Source organism: Halichoerus grypus, chromosome 11, assembly GCF_964656455.1.
Source record: "Halichoerus grypus chromosome 11, mHalGry1.hap1.1, whole genome shotgun sequence".
NCBI classification, from domain to species: domain Eukaryota; kingdom Metazoa; phylum Chordata; class Mammalia; order Carnivora; family Phocidae; genus Halichoerus; species Halichoerus grypus.
In genome coordinates, this window is record NC_135722.1 from 6,993,503 (window position 1) to 7,003,099 (window position 9,597).

At 49.3% G+C, this 9,597-nt stretch overlaps 1 long non-coding RNA gene across 1 annotated transcript; it reads right to left on the minus strand.

The window, feature by feature from the left end:
- Positions 1-4,353: 4,353 nt before the first annotated feature.
- Positions 4,354-8,018, minus strand: LOC118526400 (uncharacterized). Its single transcript, XR_013442275.1, has 2 exons — positions 7,254-8,018; positions 4,354-7,012 (listed from the first exon to the last, which is right to left on the minus strand). It is a non-coding gene; the product is annotated as an uncharacterized LOC118526400 (long non-coding RNA).
- Positions 8,019-9,597: the final 1,579 nt, after the last annotated feature.

Sequence of the window (9,597 nt, forward strand, 5' to 3'; positions counted from 1 at the left end):
CATTTAAAAAACCTGACGTTAGCAACTATGTGGGGAAAGGGATATACTCACAAGAGGAAATGTAAGCTTTCCGGAGAGTATCTGAGTCTGTGACAAGAGCTGTAAAACCACACACACTCACGGACCAGGCAACGCCACTCTGGGGAACAAACGGGACACCAAATTCATAGAGATGCTCACAGCAGGCGCCATCTAAAATAGTCAAAACACTGCTTACAACTTAAGAGACTTGACTACACATCCTACAGCATAAGCATTGTGGGATAAAATAATGCAGTTGTTCATTTGATCTTTTTTGAGATCATGGACTTCTTCAGCAAGCAGTTTGAGCATTCACAGACCTCTAGAAGCCCATCTGTGGCATTCTTGTGGGAGAACCAACAACCCCGAGAAAAAGCCACTTCCAATATGTTTGTGGATTCCGCTGATACAGGGAGATGTGGATGGAAACAAAATTAAATGCAAAACCAGAACAGACCAGATTATGCACACTGACTGTCGTTCCATAAGAGGCTCAGAGCAAGGCGGGCAGGTGCCTAGAGGGCAGGGACAGGGAACTGGGACCAAGGGGTCGGCCCTGAGGCTGGGCAATAAAGGAGAGGAAGGCTGCACTGCCACCCATGTGTGCCCAACACGCCCACGCCTTTACCATCACGGCGCAGATGAGGGAAGCAGGCTTGGTGGGTGGGGTTAAGTAACTTGTTCTGGTTCGTAACGCTGCTGAGTAGCCAAGTCAGTAGAACCCAGATCCATCTTTGTGTACCTGCTTTTGACACCCTCCACCGGGGGGGGTTACCATAGGTCCTAAACAATTAGGATGGCGAAATGGGGAGCCAGGGGGGAGCAACAACCAGGACCCCACTAGGAGACCATACCAGCCTGTCCCCACGGTCCTCTCCATTGACAACAACCCTCATGGCCCACAGGACTCTGCCACTCACTCCATCATGGAGCCCCAGGGAGGCCGGCACTGGGGGGAGAGCAAGCTCCGGGGGCTCTGAGAGCGCATCAGCCCCCGCCCCCCGCCCCCAGGCGGCACAATGAACTCCAGCTGCAGCACATGTGTAAATGTAAAAAATGAACCATAAGTGTCACAATATAGAATATTTATATACTTCTGGGGTGGGAGAGATCTAAGCACAACACCAAGTATAGAAACTGTAAAGAGTGATGACCTCAGAAAACCGGTATCACTTTTGTGTGTCTGAAACACAATAAGCAAACTGAAAGGCAATCTATAAACCAGGAAAAATATTTGCATCAAACATAGGTTATTAATAGCCTTAACACGTAAGTGCTTTTACAAAATAACCGATAGGAAAACGAACAATCAGGAAGCTGAAGCTTGTGTGTACTTGTGCACGCGCACACACACACACACACACACACACACAGAATCACACACACCACTGCAGATGGCCAATCCACACAGACGTTCAGTCTCAGCAGCAGCAAAGCAACACCCCAGTAAAGTAGCCTGGATCCCCCCAAGGATCTAAGGTTTTTAACATGGCAATACCCATTCTATGGAAAAGGGAAAACAGCCAGGTTTACATCAATGTGAGAAAACAAATTTAAAAAACCCCTCCCAGGAGGGCTATTCAGCACCATGAATGAACCTTAAGTCCTAAGTTTGACATAGGCATTTCATATATTCATATATCCCAAAGAAGTCATATCAGATGACTTCAGAGAAAGTGTGAGCTACAGGGAAGGTTATCACAGCTTTACTACCTAAGAGAAAAAAAAACAACTGGAAAATAAATTTATGTCATCTAAACGAGTTTAAACTGATATAGCCACACAATGGAGTACCTCACCACCACAAAAGATGCTTCAAATGACAGGAAAAGATGTTCACTATATATTAAGTGAAAGGAGTTGCAAAACAATTTACAGTATAATCCCATTTTTGTTAAAAAAAAATGCATATCCTATGCATAGGAAGAAAGAAACCTCTAGAAGCAAATATGCCAGTAACAGATGATTACTGAGGATTTTGTTTTTTTCCACTTTTATTTGTGAACCCCATGATAAACCCTTTTTATACACAAGAACTCAGTTAAGAGTTAGTTAAAAGAGAGGGAAGGAGGTACAGAGCTGGGGGGCCTGGAGGGTGGAGGCCCCCAGCAGAGCAGGCACTGTCCTACCCAGCGGCCAGAAGGTCGTGGAGGGGACACCCACCAGAGCAAGGTAAAGGCCACGCTCCCGGGGACATACACCTTCACATCTTTTTATTTTGGGTTGTTTTGCTACCTTCCTCTTGACACTTCCAGACTGCATCAGTATAGTTCTGTATACATACATATGAACACTTAACACATACAAGAATCCGTAAGCCTGTTTTTTGCATTTCATTTAGTATCAGCACCGCACAATAAAAAGCACTGCACGAGACCAGAGGTTAACATTTCCGCCAGAGACTTAGCGACACAGGGAGGCAGGGTTCGGCATAAAAGGTCCTACAAGTCCCTTAATGTCCATGGTCAACGACACAAACCAAGGGCGGCTGACAGGGCGGAATAGGGGGCCGTTAGGGTCCAATCCCTTTTGTGACGCCAGCCACTCCCGCAGTGTCCAACCTGGGCCCGCAGAGGAGCCTCCACCCATACTCACTCTCGGGCTGTTGTCCTTTTTCAGAGGACTTCCAAACGCGCTTTTTGCTATCCTTATGCCCCATCACTTTTACTTTGCACCAGATCACCATTTGCTACCTAATGGATTTCACCGTATCATCCACTGCCTGTGGGAGTTCAAGAGTGAAGGCTCAATTTTATGCACCAGAATGCAAACTGTTAGCAAAAATCACCAACACAGCCATCCACACCTGCAGCCCATCCCACTTGACCTGAGAGTAAGTGCACGTAAAGACAGGTAGAAACCTCGTTCACTGACCATCACAGGCGCCCTGGGTTGGGTGGAGGCTGGGAGGTAGGGGCTCAGCCTTCAGCTGCCTGCTCTCAGCCAATAGCAAACATTTACACCCTTGTGGAAATTCTTTATCAGCCCATCACAGTTGCTAGGAAACGGTGACATTTAGAAAGGCATTTATAGCAGTTACCCTCAAGGCTGGAAGCAAGAGTTTCATAATCACCATGTAAAAAATGAGGAGGAACCAGTTTGGCATAAAGGGCAGGGCGGATGGGGGAGGGCTGGGGTACAAAGCAGAGAGAAGAGTTAAGTAGGAAAGGAGGCCTAGGTTGTTCCAGGGGGATCAAGAACCAGAGTGGCAAGCAGGGAAAGGATCCCCAAACCCACATGCAGCAGCCCCCACTCACAGCAGCGCCATGACCTCCCCCACAACAGGCCCCTTCCCCCTCCCCAGCACCCAACTCCAGGTTCTTGGAAGCAGGCGCATCAGGGTTCTTGAGGACCCACAAGCAGGCCACCTGGATGCAAGGACTGAGGGGACAGCCAGTCCCACAGCTGCTCTCCTGGAGGAATTCTTCAGGCCAAGCTCTCCCCCCCCCCCCCCCCCGTTTAGATCACAGTGCTCATCTGTTCCCAATTCAGGTCTTAGCTCCCCTTCAAAGGCAAGCTTCCCTTTGAGCTCCCTCCAAAACGAAAGCCTTCTTCACAGAGCCTGGTGGCAGTTTCTAGTCTGAGCCCGAAGTCTGTCTCCTGTGAGGCAAAACCTTAGGGCCCACGGGTAAAGGCACCAGGGCAGCAGGACTTTGCTCCCCGGATGGAGCTACCACCACCTCCCCACCCAGGAAACACAATTCAGAGTCAAGAGGCAAACTGTGCTTCCAAGAGCTTCTTCTCATGCCCTCTGCATAACCTTGGCCTGCTTCATGCAGCAGGTACACACGAGCCCAAACTCTTGTGTCACCCAATAAAGAGCCAAACCAAACTCTTTAGCAGAGAATTATATGCTTAGACCCACACCCAGTTCCATTCCAGCTTCCCCCAAACCACAAATACAGAAAACATGTATTACACGTGTTGTATTCTTTAGACGTTTTCCCCTAAGCAATGATAGGCCCCCTTTCTGACAACACCATTTGGAAATCTAACCAGTTAAAGTTCCAGGATATTACAAAGTATGCCCCCAGCACCTTGACACGGACCTTCACCAGCTGTAAGGTTCAGCATCACATTTTGCACAACCATTAGACACTCCCGACAGTGAGCGGAGCCCCCATTGCCATCCACCAGGCTCCGTACCATTCAAGACATCCCAGTTCTGTTTGAGGTTACCACGCTCCACTAAATGACCTCAATTATTTAAAGCTCCTAAAGAGCAATCACAGCCTAAATCTACAGTAAGAAAAATACATCCAACTTCATTAAAGATAACTTGGTTTACAGAAAAGATAAAAGGTCAAAAAACATAACATACCAATACAACAATTAACGAGTTTAGAACTCAAACCTTTATTTGTGCTGTAAAGAGGGGAAGAAAATGATTAGGAATCACGTACATGATGCAACAGAGAGCTAGTTTTTCCGACAGAGCAACACAGAAGTACTTGAACCAATACACCCATATATGTCTCCCCATACAGGCATGACCAATACTCTTTAAATTCCTAGGACAGCAGTTTCATCGTACCCAAGTCACCGATTAAAAGCTGGACTATACCAACAGATTTCTAAACATTAAAAAAGAACCCAGAAGACAGAAATCCCAAAGGCTTATATTGGAGAGTTTAAATTTGAAGTGAAATTTAAGGGGAAGAGGAACAGGATCAAAAGCCACTGGTTATTACCTCACCAATTCAATAGATGCATCTCAAAAACAAGAATCACCATAAATGGTTTTTCCGATTCTTCTCTGAATTTTTAGAAACAGACCACATCAAGTATAGGTTCCCCACCCCAACCCCCCCACCGCCCGTTTTGTTTATTCCCCAAACTGATTTTGACTGATAGTTGCCCCGCAAGTACTGGATCAATTTAAAAAGCACAAACATTCAAATTAAAGATACAATCGGTTAACTCTAACCTTTGTAAGGGTACATGGATTGTTTGCTACCAAGTATTACAGTTACAGGGACCACAAAAAGGTTATTCTGTTACAAGAACTAAGGTAATAGCAACAATTTTTACTTTGCTGTTAATACAGACCACAAAGAGGAGAGATTTTATAAAACAAAGTTCCTTTAAAAGCCATTGCATTTTCACTTTGCTCAAAATTTTCAATCACAAAATCTCAGTAAATAGAAACGTTATAAACCTGTTAAGAGTACATCTAAATCTCAAGTGCACACCAAAATTTTAAACTTACTTTTTTAAAAATTTAAGTACTTTAAAAGCTCACAACTCGGGCATTTAGTCTTTCCTAAAATTTCTAGCTCCAACACTGACTGTACACCTTCACATAAACCACTGAAGAAGCTAGTGAAGCAGTGAAGGTTATTACTCAGCTGGTGTGAATTTGTGTAACCCTCCCCCACTTTCAAGAGATGGGCATTCCTGTCCCATTACAGCTTTTCAGTCTTCCCCACCTAGCACCAAAGCAAAACAATTTTGCTTTCCCTGCATTTAGCAGAATTCTAAAGGACTTTTTAAAGTTTCTAAGCAATTTTTGTGCTTTCAAGAGACAAATTTAACTAGCATTAACTAGTACTTTCTTTGCCCAGTTGCCTATTATATTCCCCAGAGCTCTACTTGACCTTTTTTGCCAGAATTCCTTTCAACCCACATTCCCTACCACCCCCACGCTCTGCAGCATATACCTAAACCCAACCCTCTCCCTTTCCTTACCCCCACCCCTCCCAGTACCAAGTCAAGGTGTGCCCCACCCCCACCGCTCACACCTCAGGGTCCTCCCATTTAAAGATTACTTTGAAAACTACATCAAACAAAATTCACATTAAAAAAATTCATAGAAGAATCAAAGATAATAGTACCCCAGCTATTCTCCCTTTGCTTAGTTACCTGCAATACAATTGAAATGCCCAAACTAGACCCGCCATTTCTAACAGAATTTGGCCACAACCAACTTCTACCCCCAAGACTATAGCATAACACAATGACCCCCCCCCCAATTTGCCAGTATGCTTCATTTAAGTATTGCCTAAGGCATTTCAAATGTGAACACTTTCCCCAAATACAAGTTAAACCATCACACTAATTCCTCCAACCAATGCACAGGCAGGCTGGCAGGCAGGCGGGCGGGCGGGCAGGTGAGAGGGTCACTGGGCTCCGTCTGCAAGATTCATCTACAAGGCATCCCTCTGCTTGTGGCATGTTAAAACGTCCTACAGCTTAAGAATCTTCTTGAAGCAAAGTTCGTAGCCCAGAACCAGTTATGACTGGAGGCTCAATTTAGAAGATGCAGCATCTGAAAACCTCCACCCCAGAAAAGGAGGGGTGCCCGCTGGCATCCACATGCCTGGAGGTTGGCGCTCCCGGATCAATCAATGCAACACATCTGCGGATGGCCCGATGCATCTGCTTTGGACTTTTAACGATTGACCCCTCATAAGCTCATCTGAACACCTTAAACAGCCTCCTGAATACAGGGCTTCCTGAGCAAGGCCTGGAAACGGGACATCGGAGAACTTCCACCTCCTAAGCCTCTGGAAATTCCATCTGCAGACATCAATTTAGGCGGGCTCTCTCCTTCAGGGTCTCCCCTCCTGCACTGCTATGACTCACACTGGCCAGGGGCTCCATTTCTCCCGGGTGCCATCTGATCACCACGATGAACACTATAGTAACAAACCACGGTCCATGAGGCATTCTGTAAACTTCGAGCTGGTGCCATTACTGCAGGCCCACCCAAGGTACACATCCGATCCCCACCCTCTCTGCAGGCAAGCAACACCACCCCATCCCACCCCGAGTCTCAGCAGGGAGGGCCTTTCCTCCTTCACGATTACCAACACAACCGAATTCCTCAGGGCCTTCGGCAACTTTCCCAGGCTTACCAGGTTACCAGAAGCAATGTTTTAAGCGAATGGATAACCTCAAGAAAGTTAGGAGGAGGAGGAGGAGGAGCAGAGTGAGCTCACAGAAGTTAGCACCGAACCTAGAGGAAAAGTCCAAAGGGGAGCACTGCCACCTGGAAAATAAAGTGTGGGTCAATTTTGTCCGCAGACACACAAACATCCTGCCTCAGCAGCCCCAGCCCGTCAGACATCAGGCGCCACACCAATTAACTGTTTAGATGGCACCTTGCCTCCTCAATCACTCCTGAGACCTCCCTCACCTCCAACAAGGGGTCTGGCCTCACACCCAGACCCGGGTTCCACCAGGCTGGCCACGGCCTGAACCCTGTCCCAGGCCGAACCAAAATTACATACCACCCTGGGCCAGAGCTGTCAGCCCCGCCAAGCTAAGTTCAGTTTCCACAAGACCAGGCCTCATCCCCACGCGGGGTCGCAACCCTCTGAAAGAAAAGGGGGCTGCTGGTATTGACAGGTTCAAGGTCTGCCCTCCCAGCCCACCTGCGGCCCTACGCCCCACTGCCTTCCTTCCTGATCCTTCTCCTGGCATCAACTGCCCAGTTCCGCTTCCTCTCCAGCAAGGGTGGCGAGATCCTGTCTCCTCTGGCTTCTGCCTTCCTCCTCCCACAACAACCAGGACACTGGGGCTCGCTGGGGCCACACAGGGCAGCGCCCTCCTAGAGGTCAAGTTCCCCTTCTCCAGAAGGCAGCGACAGTCCAGCCTGAAGGGCTGTCCTCCGCTGGGTCACTGCGGTAACTGTCAACGCAACTGTCCCCACCATAGTTTCCCCAAGGTCTAGCTTCCTCTTTAACCTTCCTTGTCCTTGTACCCCAAACCCCTTCAGTCTCATCTAACTCTGTCATCTCCCCCATCTGTCCCCTGAGGCCCTAAACTGGCAACTTCCTCCCCACCACTAAACCCAAGGCCACGGCCCTTCCTGTCGCTGACTCCTGATGGACAGGCCACAACTTTTCTTTTATAGCCCCGTGCCGCGTCACTCGGGGGCATTACTCAACGGGACGATTCCTCCACCGCCACGGGGGGAAAAAAGTCCCTCCCCGACCCCGCCCCAGGAGACGACTCGGGCGGGTCTCTGTCTCCCCCCTCCTCCGCCTCCCCCGCGTCCACCACCTAGATTCCCCGGTTATCCGCGGTTCCCCTTTAGCAGTGCTTCGTGACACGCGGAAAAAAATTTCAAGGTCACATTGGGGATGCGATTTCCGTGCGGGAGAAGCCCCCTTTTCCTTCTTGGGGGATGAGAGCGTAGGGACAGCCCTCCCTAAAACGGGGGGCAGTGTGCGGGAAGCGGGCTGGGGCCGCACTCTCGAGGGGGCCGACCGAAACGCTGGGGTCGCCTCAGGTCACCCCGCCCCGCACAAGCCCGAAAGAAGGGCCGGCAGAGCGTCTGGAAAATTCCAGGCGGCGGCGGCGGAGGGATCTCTGCAGAGGGCGCATCACTCCCGGCGGCGGCGGGGTGGGGTGGGGTGGGGGCGGGGCGCGGTGGGGTGGGGGCGGGGCGCCTCCGCGTGACTCCTCGGGCGGCGGCTCGGCCTCGTGAGCGCCGGTGACGTCAGCGCCGAGGCGCGCGGGCGGGGGCGGGGCGGGCCGGCGGGAGGGTTCGGACCCTCCCCAGGGAAGCGGGGGGCTGTCCGCGGGTGGTCGGCTGTGAACCGCACACAGAGCTGCGCGTGTAGCATCCCTGCTGGAGAAACTCTGCTGTGATTTGTGTGGGATTAGAAATGGTTGGGGGCAAGTTGCGTAAAACGCTGAGCCCCGTGAGGTTGCTGCGTGCTGGCTTGTGGGGAATGTGTTAGGTTTTGTTATTCTGTTACCAGGGGCCTGAAGGTTTGAAGTATTTCATAAGAAAACTCCGTCCTGGGATAGGCTACCTAGTGATTTCACATGATGTATTACGCGGAAATAAGTAGTTGCAAAATAATGAGGTCAAAGTGTTGTTTATGCGGAAAACAGTACAGAACTGCATGGCTACAAGACCAAGCGGGTGTAGATACTCAACCCGTTTTACTTCTGCATTGGGAGGTGGGGGAAAAGGGAGACTTTAAAAAACAAACAAAAAAAGCCTGCATTTGTCCAGGGCAGTTTACAGCCAGTGATGGGCCTCGGGGAGCCCCTTTGATGACTTGGGGGCACTGCCAGCTGGCTGCTTACAACCAGGCCTCCAACCTGGGTCTTTTTTTTTTTTTAAGATTTTTTATTTATTTATTTATGTATGTATGTATGTATTTATTTTAAAGATTTTATTTATTTATTAGAGAAAGAATGAGAGACAGCATGAAAGGGAGGAGGATCAGAGGGAGAAGCAGACTCCCTGCTGAGCAGGGAGCCTGATGTGGGACTCGATCCAGGGACTCCAGGGTCATGACATGAGCTGAAGGCAGTCGTTTAACCAACTGAGCCACCCAGGTGCCCCAAGATTTTTATTTATTTGAGGGGCGCCTGGGTGGCTCAGTCGTTAGGCGTCCGCCTTCAGCTCAGGTCATGATCCCGGGGTCCTGGGATCGAGCCCCGCCATCAGGCTCCCTGCTCAGGGGAAGCCTGCTTCTCCCTTTCCCGCTCCCCCCGCTTGTATTCCCTCTCTCGCTAGGTCTCTGTCAAATAAATAAAATCTTAAAAAAAAAAAAGATTTTTATTTATTTGAGAGAGCATACGTGAGTGGGGAGGGGGAGAGGGGGAGAGAAT